A 17,514-nucleotide genomic window follows, 5' to 3' on the forward strand; every position below is an offset into this window, starting at 1 on the left:
GTTTGTGATCTATTGAATAAACAGCTTCCCAATTTTCTATGAGCCATCCTAGCAATCAAACTGGAATAAGTACCCTGAGAATCTCTCATCAGTGAGTCATTGAGAAACATTGGCACTAATCTGCTTGTGAAAAGCTTCTGAACTCTGAGGAAAGGGTAGTATGAACCTTAAATCTGTAGCCAGTTCATCAGAAACATGAATAAATGCCTGGGTTTATGCTGATTTCTGAATTGGAAGTCAATCTTGGCAGACTAATTCTTGTACCTAAAGAATCGGTTGCCACCTCTGTGTTGATGCCATCAGAATAGAGATGAATCTTTTTGTACTTCATTGGTATTGAAGATTTGCTTTCAGCACTCATACACACACATATTGGAATTGAGTTGGACTTAGAAAACTCAGTCTAATTCATAGGATATAAATACAGAGTTTGTGCTCTTTGGGAGGGCATCCAAAATTAAGTTTAAGAAGTCAGACAATCTTCCTTTCTCTTCTCTTTTGCTTCTTTCTCATGGGATCTTTACTTCATCTTCTATCCCACAACATAATGCATTATATCAGATTTTTCCTTTCCATCAAACAATGGAGGAATGGAAATGGGTAGCAAGGACAAAAAACTCTTATTGTTATGTAATAAGTCCTTACTTTTCTACTACATGACATTTAATATGTAACAAGTACCATACTAGTTTCTTGATATAAAACTTTTACCAACCCAGTGACAAAATTGAAATACAGAGAAGTCAAGAAATTTTCTTAACTGAGGTCACACAGTAAGTAGTTCATAGTAAATTTAAAGCCAGGCCATCTAATCTGGAAGCCAGCATGGGTACAGGATGAACCAGCAACAGAATATGCCTCACACCACACAATCTCTTACATCAGATGACTTCTCTCAGTTAGTCTGGATGGTCCCTTGTAACTGTGTTCAGCAACATAATGTACAAACATTATTTGTATGACTTTCAAGGTCACAGTTTCAAAAGAGAAAGCAGCTTCTTCTTAGCTCTGTTTGTCTCTTGAGATTTTTTTCCCCTTAGAATTCAGTCCCCTATATAAGAAAGCCATGACACATGAGGGACCTTTTGAAGTGTTCTGTCAAACAGAAATGAATCCCAGGAAGTCAAGAGCCAGCTTCCACAAAAGTGAATGAGTGATTTAGGTGATTATTGTCCCAGACTTCTAGTCTTTCTTTTGAGGTTGAGGACCTCATTAAGCAGAAACAGAGTGTGTTGAAATCCTGATACACAAAAATGTAAAGTAATAAATGATTATCATTTTTTGAAGCCATTAACTTTTGCAGTAATTTGTTCTGTAGCCTGCATAACTGGAACATGACTTAATTATTAAAACAGGGTTAGGGTAAATTCTCAGCAACTGTGCATCTGATCCACACTTCAAACATCACTAAACTTGAATTTGAATGAGGAAAATCTTACATAAATTTTTCTTGGTTCAACTCCATCAGAAGAATTACTCCCATGCGAGTTTCTATTGTTACTGAAATTTTGCATTTTTCTTAGTTTTCATAGGTCCTTTTCAGGGGTATAAAAAATGGCTGGCCCAAAGCCTGCAAGCTAAATACCATCACAAGTTAGATACTAAAGTGGTCTCTTTTAGGAAACATGCAGTTAGTCCGTAAACAGTTATTGTTACTCAGTTACATCAGACCAGAAATGGGCTTGATCCAAGTGAGTTCACTAAGTCAAGAATACAGTAGGATAGTTTTCTTTAGAAAATAAAAATGTGTCATGTACTTGATATTTGACTAGTCATCTCTGTAATGTTTGTCTTTGAAAAAATAAAACTATTTTCAAAAGAAGGTAAATTAGTAAACTTAATAGAAAAATGTTACGATCCAAGACTAGCTTAAAAAATGATAGTACTATAATTATATTGCAGGCAATATGCAGGATGCCTAAAATTTACAAACTTAGAGTCTCTATAGTTTTAGAGCTATTTCCTTAGATTTAGATGTTGCTCACTTCTTTTGACCTTTGTTTAAATTTCTTTGTAAAATGCTCAGAGTAAACAATATAGTTTGAGTAATATAATTCAGAGAAAGAAAGGAGAAATGGTAAAAAGTGCCATATGAGTAGTGGTAATGTGTTGTGGGTTCTTTAGTGGTAGAAGGGTACAGTACTTTTGTCCATCAGTACCATAAACTTTACCACTATAATAGCCAGGCTACCAAAACTATAACACAAAAAAAATTTTTTGCTTTCCCACTAACATAAGAAAAAGCATGTACCATATGTATGAAAAGATACTGATAGGTAGACTTGTAATTGTCTATATGACATTAAAATTGAAAGATTATACTCCAGAAAGCTGCCTTTTAAAATTCTGGATGTGGGGCTGGAGAGGTAGCCTAGCGGTAGGGTGTTTGCCATCCTTGAGGTACACCTGGGAGAGACCCGCTTCTAATTCTCAGTTCCTCCAGCCTGCTGGGGGAAATTTCTGAATGCAGAGCCAGGAGTCACCCTGAGCACTGCTGGGTGTTGTCCAAAAACCAATCAATCAATAAAATTTTTTTTGTTTTTCGGCCACACCCATTTGATGCTCAGGGGTTACTTCTGGCTAAGCGCTCAGAAATTGCCCCTGGCTTGGGGGGACCATATGGGACGCAGGTCGTGATCTTTCCTTGGCTAGTTTTTGCAAGGCAGACACCTTACCTGTAGCGCTACCTCGCCGGCCCCAATCAATAAGAAAAAAAATAATAAAATAACAAAATTTTGAGTGTGTCTCCTTATAAAATTTCATGTCCCTATAATCTATGCAACTGGGACAGAAAGGGCAGAACAAATAAAGGGAAGAGATAAATAAAAATTTCATGCCAAGATACTTTAATTTTAAATTTTAAGTTTCAATTTTAAAATTTTAAATATTTACAGAGTCAGAGCTGCTTGCCTTGCATGTGAACAACTCATATTTGATTCCCAGAAGTACACTTGGTCCTCCAAGCACCACCAGCAGTAATTTCTGAGCACAGAGCCAGAAGTTAGCCTTAAGCATTGACAAGAGTAGCAAATTTATATGTTAAAGATCTTTTGATCTTTCAGATCAAAATCTGAAATGTTTAAATATCTTACATTGATTTAAGGTCTCAAGAAGAACAAATGGTCCATGCAAAACAAAAAATGTATTTGAAATGGGATTATTTTCAAAGAAACCTGGAAACCAAAATTTCAAATATATTAAACAAATTCATAAAATCCAAATTCTGGGGAAGATAGTAGAATACAAAAAGAATATCTGTAGAGGACAAAAGAATTAGAGATAGATAGATAGATAGATAGATAGATAGATAGATAGATAGATAGATAGATAGATAGATGATAGATAGATAGATAGATAGATAGATAGATGATAGATAGATAGATAGATAGATAGATAGATAGATAGATAGATAGATAGATAGATAGATAGATAGATAGATAGATAGATAGGTAGGTAGGTAGGTAGGTAGGTAGGTAGGTGGGTAGGTAGGTAGGTAGGTAGATAGAATGAATGGAATAGATGGATGGATGGATGGATGGATGGATGGATGGATGGATGGATGGATGGATGGATGGATAAGATATGTATTATATATATGTATATAGTGCATTGGTTTTCAGTAGCACAAAGTTTGGGTAGGAGATAGTTTTAAATATTATTAGAAAAGTCTAAAAAGTAAAAATTTCAACTTTAATTCAAATACAGAGTTAAAGAGTTATTTGCAAGGACTAAGGTATATCATTCAAGTTCTTGACTCAAGTAGAGCTGACTAGGTACTATAGCAATTGACCTTGTTTCTTTTCTTAGTTCTTTTGTTTTGTTCTGTTTTGGGTCCAGACACACTGTGCTCAGGGTTTACTCTTGGCTTTAGACTCAGGGATTTTTCTGATAGAGCTCTGAAGACTTTATGTGGTGCTAGAGTTAAAACCTAGGTCAGTGCCTTATTTGCTATACTATCTGTCTGGTTTTTTTCCTCCATTTTTTACAGGGGGGTTAGCAGTTGAAGTGTCTGTGGGATCCCCTAGGATCAATACCCAGTCCAGAAGTAAACTCAGAATAATATTACTCTGGCATCACCAAGGATATACCCATCAAAGTTCTAAGAATGTTGTTATGCAGTGATCTACCACTTGAGATATATCCCCAGTCCTTGATTCTATTTTTATTTCTTGCCACATGATAATTCTCAAAAGGATGACAAATATACTATTAATGCCTATACCTTTGTGCCCCAGTCAGTGGACCTTTCCTAACTAATCTCAGTAATGTCTTCCCTCTTAGCCAGCTCTTCCCCCAGCCTTAATGGAAAACTTTATAATAGCATGTAAGACCCTGAGTAGTAAGCCCTTTGCTACGTCTCTGAATTTCTTGCTATAATTTTCCATTTACTCACCTTACTTTAACCAAAACATTAAAATCCAACCATCTTCCCCAGATGTTGTAGTTGTTTTCAGTACTTTTACTCAAAAATATGTGACTCAATTCATCACTTTTATGGATCCATATTAAAAGGTAACTTTAAAGAACTACCTGATAATTTTACCTCAACAGCAATGTTAGCTACGTGTTTTTAGAAATGGTCACATCAATATTTTTATCCCCATGTGATCTTCCAAAAGTTGTCACTGTCCATCAAGAGATGGACTGGTTTCCCTATCTTTGGAGGAGAATTGAGACTGCCTCAACAAATAGAATACAGTAGAGATAAAATAATAATGTACTTTTATAACCACAAGTATGATTTTTTTAAATATAATTTTTATTTTGATCATAGTGGTTGACATGTTGTTGACAATAATATTTTAGTTAAATATTTACATAACATCGGGGGGATTCCCATCACCGAATTGTCCTCCCTACACCTCCGTTTTTGTCCTATCTCCCGTATCCTCTTCCCTCACCCCCAGGGCTGCTAGAATATGTGGTCCCCTATGTACCTATCCTACTACATAGTAGTCTTGCATCTGATTGGTCTAGGTGCCTCCCTAATTTCCCCCTCTAACTGGGAGGCAGGCCTAGCTAGTTAAATTTGCGTGGTTTGGTTTGAAGAAGAGAAAAGTAGTAAACTGGGGTAAAAGTCTAATACTCCGAAAGTGAGCAGAGTCCTTCTAGAGGCTCTTATCATCGATTTGAGGGGTGAAGGAGAAAAAAGAAAATGAAACATTCCATCAGTACAAAAACAAAAAAGTGTCCAATATCCAGTGAGGACTCCAACAATAATGGTAAGCACCACACACGCACACACACAAAAAAACCCGCCATGGTCTTGAGATAAGAAACATGACATAGCCCATAAAGAAAGAAAAGAAAAGAAGAGAAAAAAATAGGTATATCTGGGGACAACAGCTTCAATAACCACACCCAAACAGAGAAATCGACCAAAAATAGTTAGGTAAGTAAAAATAATAATAATAATAATAATAATAATAATAATAATAATAAATGAAGGTAAAAAATAATATATAAAAAGCAAACAATGTTTTGTGCTTTTTTTCCCTCCTGCCCTGGCACAGTAAATATTGGGGTCATTCGAAAAGGAATTCACTTATCCTAAGAGTTATGGGTTTCTCCGTCCTTGGAGTATATTGTCATGGGATCAACTATAGACTCTGTTCAGGATCATTTCCTCTCCCGGTGGTCTTTTGTCGTGTTTGGGAGACTTCTGTTCTGTTCTGGGTGGTACAATCAGACCTCTGTGTCTAGAGTTCTCAGTATTTACAGATGACTGGCTGCTAGAACCATGACCAGACGGTATACACCCTGGGACCAATAAAAAAGCCCTAGTCTAGGGTTTGAACTACGACCTGCACAACCATGAACCCCACTTCCAAAGGTCTAGCAGAGACAACTGTAATGGAATCTTGCTTCTGGAAGCACAAAGAAAGATGCTATCCTAAGTGCCATCCTAGGTACAGTGCAAAGACCAAGACCACCAACCACAGAAGATGGATTAAAATGACACTGAGGGAACAGAACTCCTGAACCACAAAGACTGACGCCATCATAAGTCCCAACCCTGAATCTGTACAAGTATGATTTTTTTAAAGTCAAAATATATGGGAAAGGGAAAAATATGGGTATAGGCAGAGTGCAGAAAACAGAAAATGTCAAATGAAAGATCTAGTAAAAGTCTGTAGAATCTTGAGGTAACTACTCAGATAAGCTGGATAACACTTAATGAAACTGTCAGTGAGGTCTTAATAGGAGATGGGAAAAAATGTGGCAAGCTGGGAAAAGGATATTCTTGTTACGTAGTGGTAGAATATTCAACAACACTACATCTACAGTGATGTGGAAAACTTAACATCTAGTTATTCAGCTGTATTCCTACAGTGACTACTTAAATAGTGTTCTGACATTTTCCCTGTAATGAAGATAAAATGAGATAGGAGATAGAAACTATTTTTTAAGTAATTCTTTACTTTTCAGAAAACATTCAAAGGATTAACAAAACAGCACCGGGATTTTATAGGTTCAACAATAAAAATATTTCTAATTCCATAAATATTCTCAATTTAATCAAAAGCTTTTTAGAAAACATTAAACCCAAGATGAAATCACAAGATCCTTTGTCAACACCTCGAAACTACCTAAGGCAATACCTCAAAGATTGATTTACTTAGACAAAAGGACCCTCCACAGATGCTCCCTGCTAACTAATAAAACTCATGAATCTGAAATAAACTGTCAGCAGTTTTTTTTCTGCAAGGCCAAGGCACAGGACTTTAAAATATTGTTTCTTTAACTTAGCATGGGATTGCAATAATTGTTTTAACTACAGGAGTTTAGTTTCAAGTCTATAAGTGTGCTTGTCACCATTCTTACCACCAAAGTTCCAATGCCATTCCACTACCAAAAATATCCCTCCACCTGTTCTTCTCACACTCCTCCCCTTTCCCTTTGGTAACCATCATAGCTTGCACTCAATCTAGGAATAAGTTTGTTTTTTCTTGCAGAAAGGCTTGTTTTGACAAGATTTGTATAAACAGTTTTTGTCTAGTGACTAGATTCTAGTGGAATGTTTTATAAATTTATTTATAAGAAATCCACAAGATTTTAAAAATAATCATATGAACCTGAATGGAAAATAAAACTTAGTCTTATTTTAGTTTTTAAAATAGTAAAATAGTCTTTACTATTTTATGTAAAATAGTCTTTACTGTTTCACATATAGCAAGCCAACTGAAAAAAAAATCTGCTGTTAAATATTTAGACCAATTTAGTGGGTAAGAAAAGTAAACTAGGAGATGATAACCAAGAGCCATAGTGAGTCATTGACTGGAAAAATTATTGTACCTGATAAAAACAAGCAGTAATATGCCTTCTACTTAAGAATTCTACTACTTAAGAATTAACAATTCTATTTAAGAATTGTTATAGATATCTGTGATTGTGTTTTTGTTTGTTTGCTTTTGTTTTTATTGTGGGGCCACACCCAGAGATGTTCAGGGCTTACTCCAGGAGTAGCTTACTCAGAGCTAACTCCCAAAGGAGCTCAAGGGACCAAATAGGATACCAAGGAGGAAACTGAGCCCAGATTGGCCATATGCAAAGGCAAGTGACTTATTCTTTGTACTAACACTTCAGTCTTGTGATTAATTTATGAAAAGTATTTTTGAGCTGATTTCTTTTGTTTGTTTTTTGGGCCACACGCGTTTGATGTTCAGGGGTTATTCCTGGCTAATGTGCTCAGAAATTGCCCCTGGCTTGGGGGGACCATATGGGATGCCAGGGGATCGAACCACAGTCCTTCCTTGGCTAGCGCTTGCAAGACAGACACCTTACCTCTAGCGCCACCTCTTCGGCCCCAAGAATTTTTATTACGGATTTCTATATCCTTTCTTTTTGAGAGTCTATAAAAATCACCCTATATCTGTTTCTCCATTATGTGAGATTTGTATATGAGAATATGTCTGTGTGCACACACATGCAACGTATTGTTTCTGGAGTTCACAAGTCTTAAGATCTAGATCAACTGTCTTTAAAAGCTCTACTTGATGATCCTGAATCACATATGAACATGATCTAAATGTCAAGGTCCCAGACTATGAATCTGAATTTAAGTGTACAATAGAAATCGACTCCATGGAGGAGGGTAGGCTTTCCAAAGTGTGCCAGCAATATAAATTTTAGTAACAAGATCTTTCTTGATTCATATTATATTAACAAGATCCATACTGTAGCAAAGTATATTTTCAAAAAAAATGATAATAACCATACTGCTAGCTCTAAATACTCAATAATCTTACCACTTTCTTCCAAATAGAGAAATCTATCTATCTATCTATCTATCTATCTATCTATCTATGTGTATGTGTGTGTGCCCTTCAGGCAGATGCTAAAAATTTTGATATCCACATAAAATAATAAAATTTTGCTGGAACATTTAAAATCAAAGTATGGAAATAAATTTGTGACTAAGAACCCTCAAAATAGTTTAGATCTCTAAATTATGTATTCAATCAATTCTTATTGCCATTTGAATGAGCAGAACATTTTATGAACTGTCTGGAATAATCATTGCATTTATATAGAAGAAGAAAGAAGCTAAAGAAAAGCTGACTAGTACTTAAGGTGTAGCTCAGCAGTACTGGGGTCAATTCCTATTTTCATAGCACAGTAAGAAGCTACTTCCAAAAACCTAGCAAGGAACAGACTCCAGTCCTACTAACTATGGACCAAAAGCAGCATCAACAAAAGTAATCATGTAAAGCAGTTGGAAAATGACTGTCTTTTCACACTTGGATATTCTTAAAGAAAAAAAAATTAAAAACAGAACTCTTGTACTTTCCAAGTCTAGGTGGCTTTTGACCAGTTGTATAGGTAAAATCACAAAACTTTCCTAAGAATATAGACATGATGGGGCCAAAGAGATACCACAGCAGCAAAACATTTGTCTTGCAAGCAGCCGACCCAGAACGGACAGTGGTTCTAATCCTGGCATCCCATATGGTCCTCAGAGCCTGCCAAGGGCAATTTCTGAGAACAGAGCCAGGAGTAATCCCTGAGTGCTGCCGGGTGTGACTCAACACCTCCCCTCCAAAAAAAGAATATAGACATGATAAATGAGCTCAGAACAGGACTGGGTATCTTAAGCAATATAAAAAATTACTAACTAAAGTGAATCATTGAAAATGTTACATTAAAATTGCAACATTTATTAAAGGATGTCAATAAAAAAGTACAAAAATACCTACTTAAAAAACTAAAAAAATATTTGTGATACCCATAAGTGTTTAGGGTTTAAGATATAATAAATAAGCTCTTCCCATCATTGTCTATTAGAAAAATGAAAACTGAAACCATAATAAAATGATGTTGGTTATATACTGACTTTAGGTTGGCAAAAATTTCAATCTGTCATGATCAAATGTGGGTAAATAAGTGAGGCTGAGAAAATATAAATCATACTGATGGAATTATATATTGATCTTTAAAAGCAATTTGACAGTTTCTAAAAAATTGAATCAATAAATTGTATATAACATAGCATTTCCACTTCTAGACATATGCCTTACAAGAAAGTTCTCTTTATATACACAGAGAAACACATCCAGTTCCTATATAACATCCAGTTACCTATATAACTGGTCAATATTTATAGAGGTACTATTTTTATATGGAAACAACTAATTGTCAGCTGGAAAATGGAAAAAATAAACTAATTTATTCACTCAAAGGATAGTTTTAGAGCAGCTATGAGTAAGCTAAACTATATGTATTTCCAAGCTATGAAAAAGAGGAAACATCTAATTCAAAAATGATGCAAACAGAACGATGAATCTACTTATAGCATGTTTTAAAACCTCTTGAACAATATGGTGTTTCTAGCACTGCATAAGGAATAATAATATTCTGGGAAATTATTAAAAACCAAATTCATCTGGGGAAAAAGGAGAATAGAACTAATAGATGAATTCAGGAGTCTCAAGTGTATTTGTGATGTTTTATTTCTTTAAAAGGAAAAGAAATGCTGTGACAATATGTTAGGATTTTTCAAAGTTACCCTGTGGCAAAGTGGGTATTTGATAGGTTACTCACTGTTATTTCTAATTGACATACTTTTATTAAAAAAAAAAAGCTTAATGAGAATCATAAGTTTCAGTGAATTCTTAAGATTTGTTGCTTTGTGGCTCTAGTAACACATTTTGTATACAACTTCCACAGAGAATGTTTCAAAGGTATGCATGGAATTCTGTTTGTATTGTTCTCTGAAGTCGTCTATCCATCCATCTTCAACTAGCCTCTTTAATTTGAAGTAAAATGAACAATCATGTTATTTTCCTTTCTTGGCAAGGAGTTTTTTTTTTTAATTCATCATCTGAAAGATCCCCTCCCAAGAAACTATCTACAAAATAAATAAAATGTAATTCAATTGTCCCTCAAATAGTCTGTCTCAAGTCCAGAAATTAAACATAATCACCATACCCTCTGTGGTTAATATCTATATGTATATCACACATCAATTTTTAATAATAAAAAGAATTGAGTCATCATTGAGGGTAGTCAAGCCTTAAATTTATTCTTTACAAAATTTTTCTTATTGAAGTTTGTGTAAGTTTTCATTCCATTTCCAAGTCTTCTTTTTCTTTTAGATAATCTATTTTGTTCTAATTTCTTTCTTTCTTTCTTTCTTTCTTTCTTTCTTTCTTTCTTTCTTTCTTTCTTTCTTTCTTTCTTTCTTTCTTTCTTTCTTTCTTTCTTTCTTTCTTTCTTTCTTTCTTTCTTTCTTTCTTTCTTTCTTTCTTTCTTTCTTTCTTTCTTTCTTCTTTCTTTCTTTCTTTCTTTCTTTTTGGTTTTTGGGCCACACCCGGTGATGCTCAGGGGTTACTACTGGCTATGTGCTCAGAATTCACTCCTGGCTTGGGAGACCATATGGGATGCCGGGGGATCGAACCACAGTTCGTCCTAGGCTAGTGCTGGCAAGGCAGACACTTTACCTCTAGCGCCACCGCCCTGGCCCCATCTAATTTATTTCTAAGACTAAAAATAAGAATGGTTGGGTTTGGTTATCCAAATATGATAATAAATAGATTTTTTTGGCTTTATTTATTTGTTTACTTGGATGTAAACCCTTAATAATACTTAATAAAGATTATGTTAATTTTTCAAGGACCTAGAAAATTCAATAATAAAGTTTGTATGGAATCAGAAAAGGTTATGAATAGCCAAAACCATATTGAAAAAATAAAAAATGTAGGGCTATATCCTGTTACCTAATATGAAACTTCATTTAAAAACTATAGTGATCATGGGGCCGGGAAGGTGGTGTTAGAGGTAAGGTGTCTGCCTTGCAAGCGCTAGCGTAGGACGGATCATGGTTCGATCCCCCAGTGTCCCATATGGTCCCCCTAAGCCAGGGGCAATTTCTGAGCACATAGCCAGGAGTAACCCCTGAACATCAAACAGGTGTGGCCCAAAAAAAACAAAACAAAACAAACAAAAAAAAAAACCTATAGTGATCAAACCTGCATGGTACTGTAATAAAGATAGGCTTTCTGATCAATAGGTCAAAATCAAATATTCAGGGAGAAAGTTCCATCTATATTGACAGTTAATTTTCAAAAAAGGAGCTGAGAACATGAAATGGAGTAAAGATAGCCTCTTTATATCCCATGCTCATGGATAGGTAGAATCAACCTAATCAAAATGACTATCCTACCCAAACTTCTATATAGATTCAATGCAATCCCCATCCAAATCCAGGCATCATTCTTTCAAGACTTAGAACAATCAATCATAAAATTCATCTGGAACCACAAAAGACCCAGGATAGCCAAACAGATACTAAAAAAAAAAAAAAAAAAAAAAAAGTTGGGTGGCATCTCTTTACCTAACCTGAAGTTATACTATAAAGCCATAGTGATCAAAACAGCATGGTACTGGAACAAAAATAGATCCTCAGACCAGTGGGTTAGAACAAAATTTCCAGACATAAATCCCCAGATATACAGTCAACTAATATTTGACAATAGAGCCAAGAACTTGAAATGGAAAAAGAAAGTCTCTTCAACAAATGGTGTTGGTACAACTGGAAAACCATCTGTAAGAAACTGAAAATTGACCCATACCTCACTCCTTATACAAAAGTCAACTCAAAATGGATTAAAGACCTTGAAATTAGATCAGAATCTATAAAGTTTATTGAGGAAAAAATAGGCAGAACACTCGAAGACCTATATATTAAAAAAGTCTTTGAGCTGGAACACCAATGGCAAGGATTTTAGCATCAAACATAAACAAATGGGATTACATCAAACTAAGAAGCTTCTGCATGGCGAAGGAAACCCAACTTAAAACAAGAAGACAGATAACTGAATGGGAAAAAATTTTCGCACTCAACACATCAGATAAAGAGCTGCTAACCAGAATATACAAAGCACTCAGAAAGCTGAGTTCCCCAAAACCAAATAAAGCCATAGAAAAATGGGGAGATGAAATGAATAGACACTTAACTGAGGAAGACCGAAAGATGGCCAACAAACACATGAAAACATGCTCACCTTCACTCATCATTAGGGAAATCCAAATCAAAACAATGAGGTACCACCTTACACCAGTGAGGATGGCTCATATCAAAAATAATGGGAACAATCTGTGTTGGTGGGGATGTGGTATGAAAGGCACTCTCATACACTGCTGGTGAGAATGCCCCCTAGTCCAATACCTATGGAGAACAGTCTGGAGAGTGCTCAAGGAACTCAGAATTGAGCTCCCATTTGACTCAGCAATCACTCTCCTAGGTATTTATCCCCAAGTTGGAAGGACATTCATCCCAAAATATGTGTGCACCCCACTATTTATCGCAACACTCAGTATAATAGCCAAGTCTTGGAACCAACCTCGATGTCCAACAACAGATGAGTGGACCATTAAGATGTGGTATATATACACAGTGGAATACTACATGGCAGTCAGAAATGATACAATCACAGACTTTGCAACAACATGGATGGACCTAGAACATATTATGTAAAATGAAGCAAGCCAGAAGACAAAAGATAAACACAGAATGATAGCACTATTCTGAAGTACCTAGAATATGCACCAGATATACAACCAATATCCCACAATTAAATAACAGGGTAAAACAGGATAGAAACCTCAAACACTGTAAGAACCACCATATACTGGGGAGTAGAGCCCAAAACAAAGGGGAGAGAAACAATGCAAAGCCCGAATACACATTATATCATAAAGAAACCAGCAACAACAGAAACAACAGTGTAGAGAGAACAGGTATGTAATTATCGTTTTTACTACAAAGGCCCATAATAATTTACTAGGGATCTTATACAGGATTACAGGTAAAGATTATGACGGGAAATTACTGAGTCCAAAAGAAACACTTCAAAACATTATATTTGAATGCCTTTACCTTACCAAATTTAAAATAACCTCTCAGTTTTTCTGTCCATAGGGGTTCCTGGATACAAAGTGTGAATATCCTATGGTGGTACCTCAGTGCTCAGTCACACGAGGCACCATACTCTGCTTGAAACATGAAAATGGCCGGATAAAACTCTTTAACATACCCTTTATCTCTAGATTATGCCTTCTTTTAGGACCTGAAGCACATAACCAGCCAGATCACTGAAGCAACGACCGAGACCTACAGATTTTTACCACAGGGCCTAAGCAACGAACACGTTCAACCAAACTAACATGCCCTTGCTCTTATAACCTCTCTTCTCATTACTTCGTATTTTTGTTGCTGTTGGTGTTTGATTGTTGGTTTGTTTTGTTTTGCTTTGTTTTTCCTATTCTCTCTTCTTGTCTCCCTCTTCTTTCACCTTCTCCTTCTCACTATCATCAATTCAATCTATGTCAAATAAAATCCACATGGTTACCTCCTCTATTGGAAAGGAAAGCTGACATATAGGGTGCTGTGAACAAAACTGAAAAGGGTAAACACCTATATAGATAGACCTCAATAACACAATGGTCAGTACTGGAGACACAAAACCTATACACACCCAAAAGTCAACAAAAGTTGACCTATTAGTTTCCTTTCCTTATATGTACTATACTTAATACTCAGCGCACCTCTTGCCCTCCACACCTCTCTACATTAATATACACCTAAGCTAACTTCTATATATTTATATGTGCACAGGAGCACACAGAGATAGGAACCCTCCTTAAGGGACAAACCTAAACCACAAACAACCCATACCTATACCCTATATAACCCCTCCCATATACTATTTCCTCTCCCTCCTCCAGAAATCCGACTATTTCTTCACCCCTCAATCTCACCCCTGATATCTCACCACACTATACCTCTTCACCCTCAGTTCTTAATCCAGTAGGCATCAAGACCGATTTCCTATCCCAACAAGCCAGCACCCACTACCCAAAGGAAGAGACACCCACTCAAACTCTCACCTCGCTCCCATCAAGAAAATACAACCAACGCCCTGACTGACCCATGCTCTGTGGCCCTCCTAATCACCTCTCCCTAATGTGGACTGTGGCTTGATATCACAACTAGCTCCAAAGGACCCCCACTGCAAGAACTCTACCCAAGACCTCCCTGCCTGGACCCTACACCTCACAAGGAAATCTCAAAAGACAATGGGAAGGCCTATACTTTCATCATAAGTACAGACCTATATAACACAACCTCTTATCCTGTTTCTCCGCAAATGTAAAGTATCACTTTCTCCCTTTTTCTTTGTTTTGTTTTCTTTTTTCTTTTCTTTTTTATTCTTGTTAGTTTCTTTTTTTTTTTTGTATTGTTTTGTTGTAGTTTTTGTTATATGATTTGATTTGTTTTTGCGTCTTTTGGGTCACTCCTGGCGGCACTCGGAGGGTGCTCCTGGCTCTATGCTTGGAGAACGCCCTGGGTGGGCATGGGGGACCATGGGGGATGCCAGGATCTGAGCCACCGTCCTTTTACAGGAAGGACAGATGCCTTGTCTCCATGCTATCTCTCCCGGCCCCACTTTATTTCTTTAATTATGTCTTTTATTTAATCTTTTTTTATTTTTTATTCTTTTTTAAATATATATATATATATATATGTTTTATACAGATATATATTTAAGACCATACATAGTTCTTTTATTCTTTATTTGGGGACCATATCCACTGGCTCAGTGCTCAAGGATTGCTCTTGCCTGTGCTTACAATGTCAGATTCAAACCCAGGTCTCCTCTATACAAAGTTCTTTTTTTAAATATATTTTATTTTATCTAAACACCTTGATTACATATATTATTGTGTTTGGTTTTCAGTCATGTAAAGAATACCACCCATCACCAGTGCAACATTCCCATCACCAATGTCCCAAATCTCCCTCCTCCCCACCCAATCCCCGCCTGTACTCTAGACAGGCTTTCTATAACCCTCATACATTCTCATTATTAGGACAGTTCAGAATGTAGTTATTTCTCTAACTAAACTCATCACTTTTTGTGGTGAGCTTTATGAGGTGAGCTGAAACTTCCAGCTCTTTTCTCTTTTGTGTCTGAAAATTATTATTGCAAGAATGTCTTTCATTTTTCTTAAACCCATAGATGAGTGAGACCATTTTGCATCTTTCTCTCCCCTCTCTTATTTCACTTATTTCACTCAGCATAATAGATTCCATGGAAATCCATGTATAGGAAAATTTCGAGCATATATATTCTTAGTTTTTGTCAGGTGTCTGTTTTCTTTTCTCTCCACCCCCAAATCCACCAGCAATATAATGTAGCACCACTTTCTCCTGCAAAGACATATTAAACAAAGAGGAAATTGTATGTGTAAAATAAGCTCTTATCTACTAGGGATAAGAACTCATACTTCTTTACAACACAGGGACATCTCCCACCCTGAACGTATGTCATGTAGAAACAACTTAGGCTCCAGGGAACTAGACACTGACTGTCCAGCTTTGACTCCTGGATCCCAGACATAGAAACGACGGAGTTCTCCACAACAGCTCCAGGAGCCAAACCCCCTCCAGGGCATTCACAATGCTGCTCTGACGCCACCATGCACCAGTTCTAAATTGATAACCTGACAATGAGGAACAAACTGATCCAAGAGCAAGTTGTCCTTTCTCATCAGCTAACGATAAGGCAAAATCAGAAAACATGTCACCCTTTGATCTGTGCAAAAGCCAAGATTACTATATACAGACGACTGGTTGTTACAACCAGAACTGGACAGTACGCATCTAGGGACCAACAACAACAACAACAGCAACAAAAAGCTCTAGCCTACCTTTTGGTCTACGACTTGTTCAACAAACAAGATCTCCAATTCCAGAGGTCTGATTGAGACAACCGCAACTGAACGGGTCTTCCAGAAACATAACGAAAGACCTTATCCCAGGCTCCATCCTAGGAGCAACATAATGACCAAGACCACCAACTACAGAAGATGGATTAAAAGGACACTGAAGAAGCATAACTGCTAGAACCACAAAGGAATTCATCATAAGCTCCATTACTTGAGCTGCACAGTCACCAAGATCTCTAGATACAGAGGTCTGATGCTACCAACCAAGACGAAGCAGAAGTCTTCCATACACCACGAAAGCACCAAGGGGAGAGTAAATGATCATGCAAGAAGTCTATAGTTAATCCTATGACAGTATACTTCGGGGGTGGAGAAACCCTGTATCTCCTAGGCCAAGGGAATTCCCTCTACAATATCCTCAATAGTTACTGTGCCTATGCAGGGGGGAAAAAAAAGGGAAAAAAAAAGCACAAAACAATCATTTTTCCACATATTTATTTATCGATTGATCAATTTTTTTGACGTCTTTATTTTGGTGTAGAGATTGAAGTTGATGTCTCCAATATTATTTTATTTTACTTTATCTTATCTTTTTCTTTCTTTTTGCACTCCAGCATGATTTGATTTCAGAACCGAGACTATTGAGTGGTGCTTGTCTTTATTGCTGTAGTGCTCACTGGTTATTTAATTTGATATTTCATTCTGTATTGTTATGGTTTTCAATTACCTTTTTCACATCCTCTCTCAAACTGAGGTTGAAAACCTCTAACAGGAGTCCTCAAACTTTTTAAACAGGGGGCCAGTTCACTGTCCTTCAGACTGTTGGAGGGCCAGATTATAGTAAAAACAAAAATTATGAACAAATTTCTATGCACACTGCATATATCTTATTTAGAAGTGAAGAAACAAAATGGGAATAAATACAATATGTGGCCCACAGGCCGTAGTTTGAAGATCCCTGCAAGGACTCTGTCCATTTTCAGCGTATTTGACTTTTTTTTTTCTTTACTTATTTTGTACCCTAATCTATAGCTTTTCTTTCCTTCAAACAAAACCACATAATTCGATTTATCTAGCTCCGCCTCTTAAATAGTGGGGGAAACAAGGGAGGGTAACAGGACCAAACAGATATATGATCACTAATAGTAAGCTAGACAAAGAGGGGACCACCTACTCTAGCGGCCCGGGGGGGGGGGGTGAAGATGGGGGATATGGGTTGCAGAAAGGGAACTGGGATGGGGGAAGGACATATTGGTGATGGGTATTCCTCTGATTCAATGTTAA

Source organism: Suncus etruscus, chromosome 7 (assembly GCF_024139225.1).
Source record: "Suncus etruscus isolate mSunEtr1 chromosome 7, mSunEtr1.pri.cur, whole genome shotgun sequence".
Classification (NCBI taxonomy): domain Eukaryota; kingdom Metazoa; phylum Chordata; class Mammalia; order Eulipotyphla; family Soricidae; genus Suncus; species Suncus etruscus.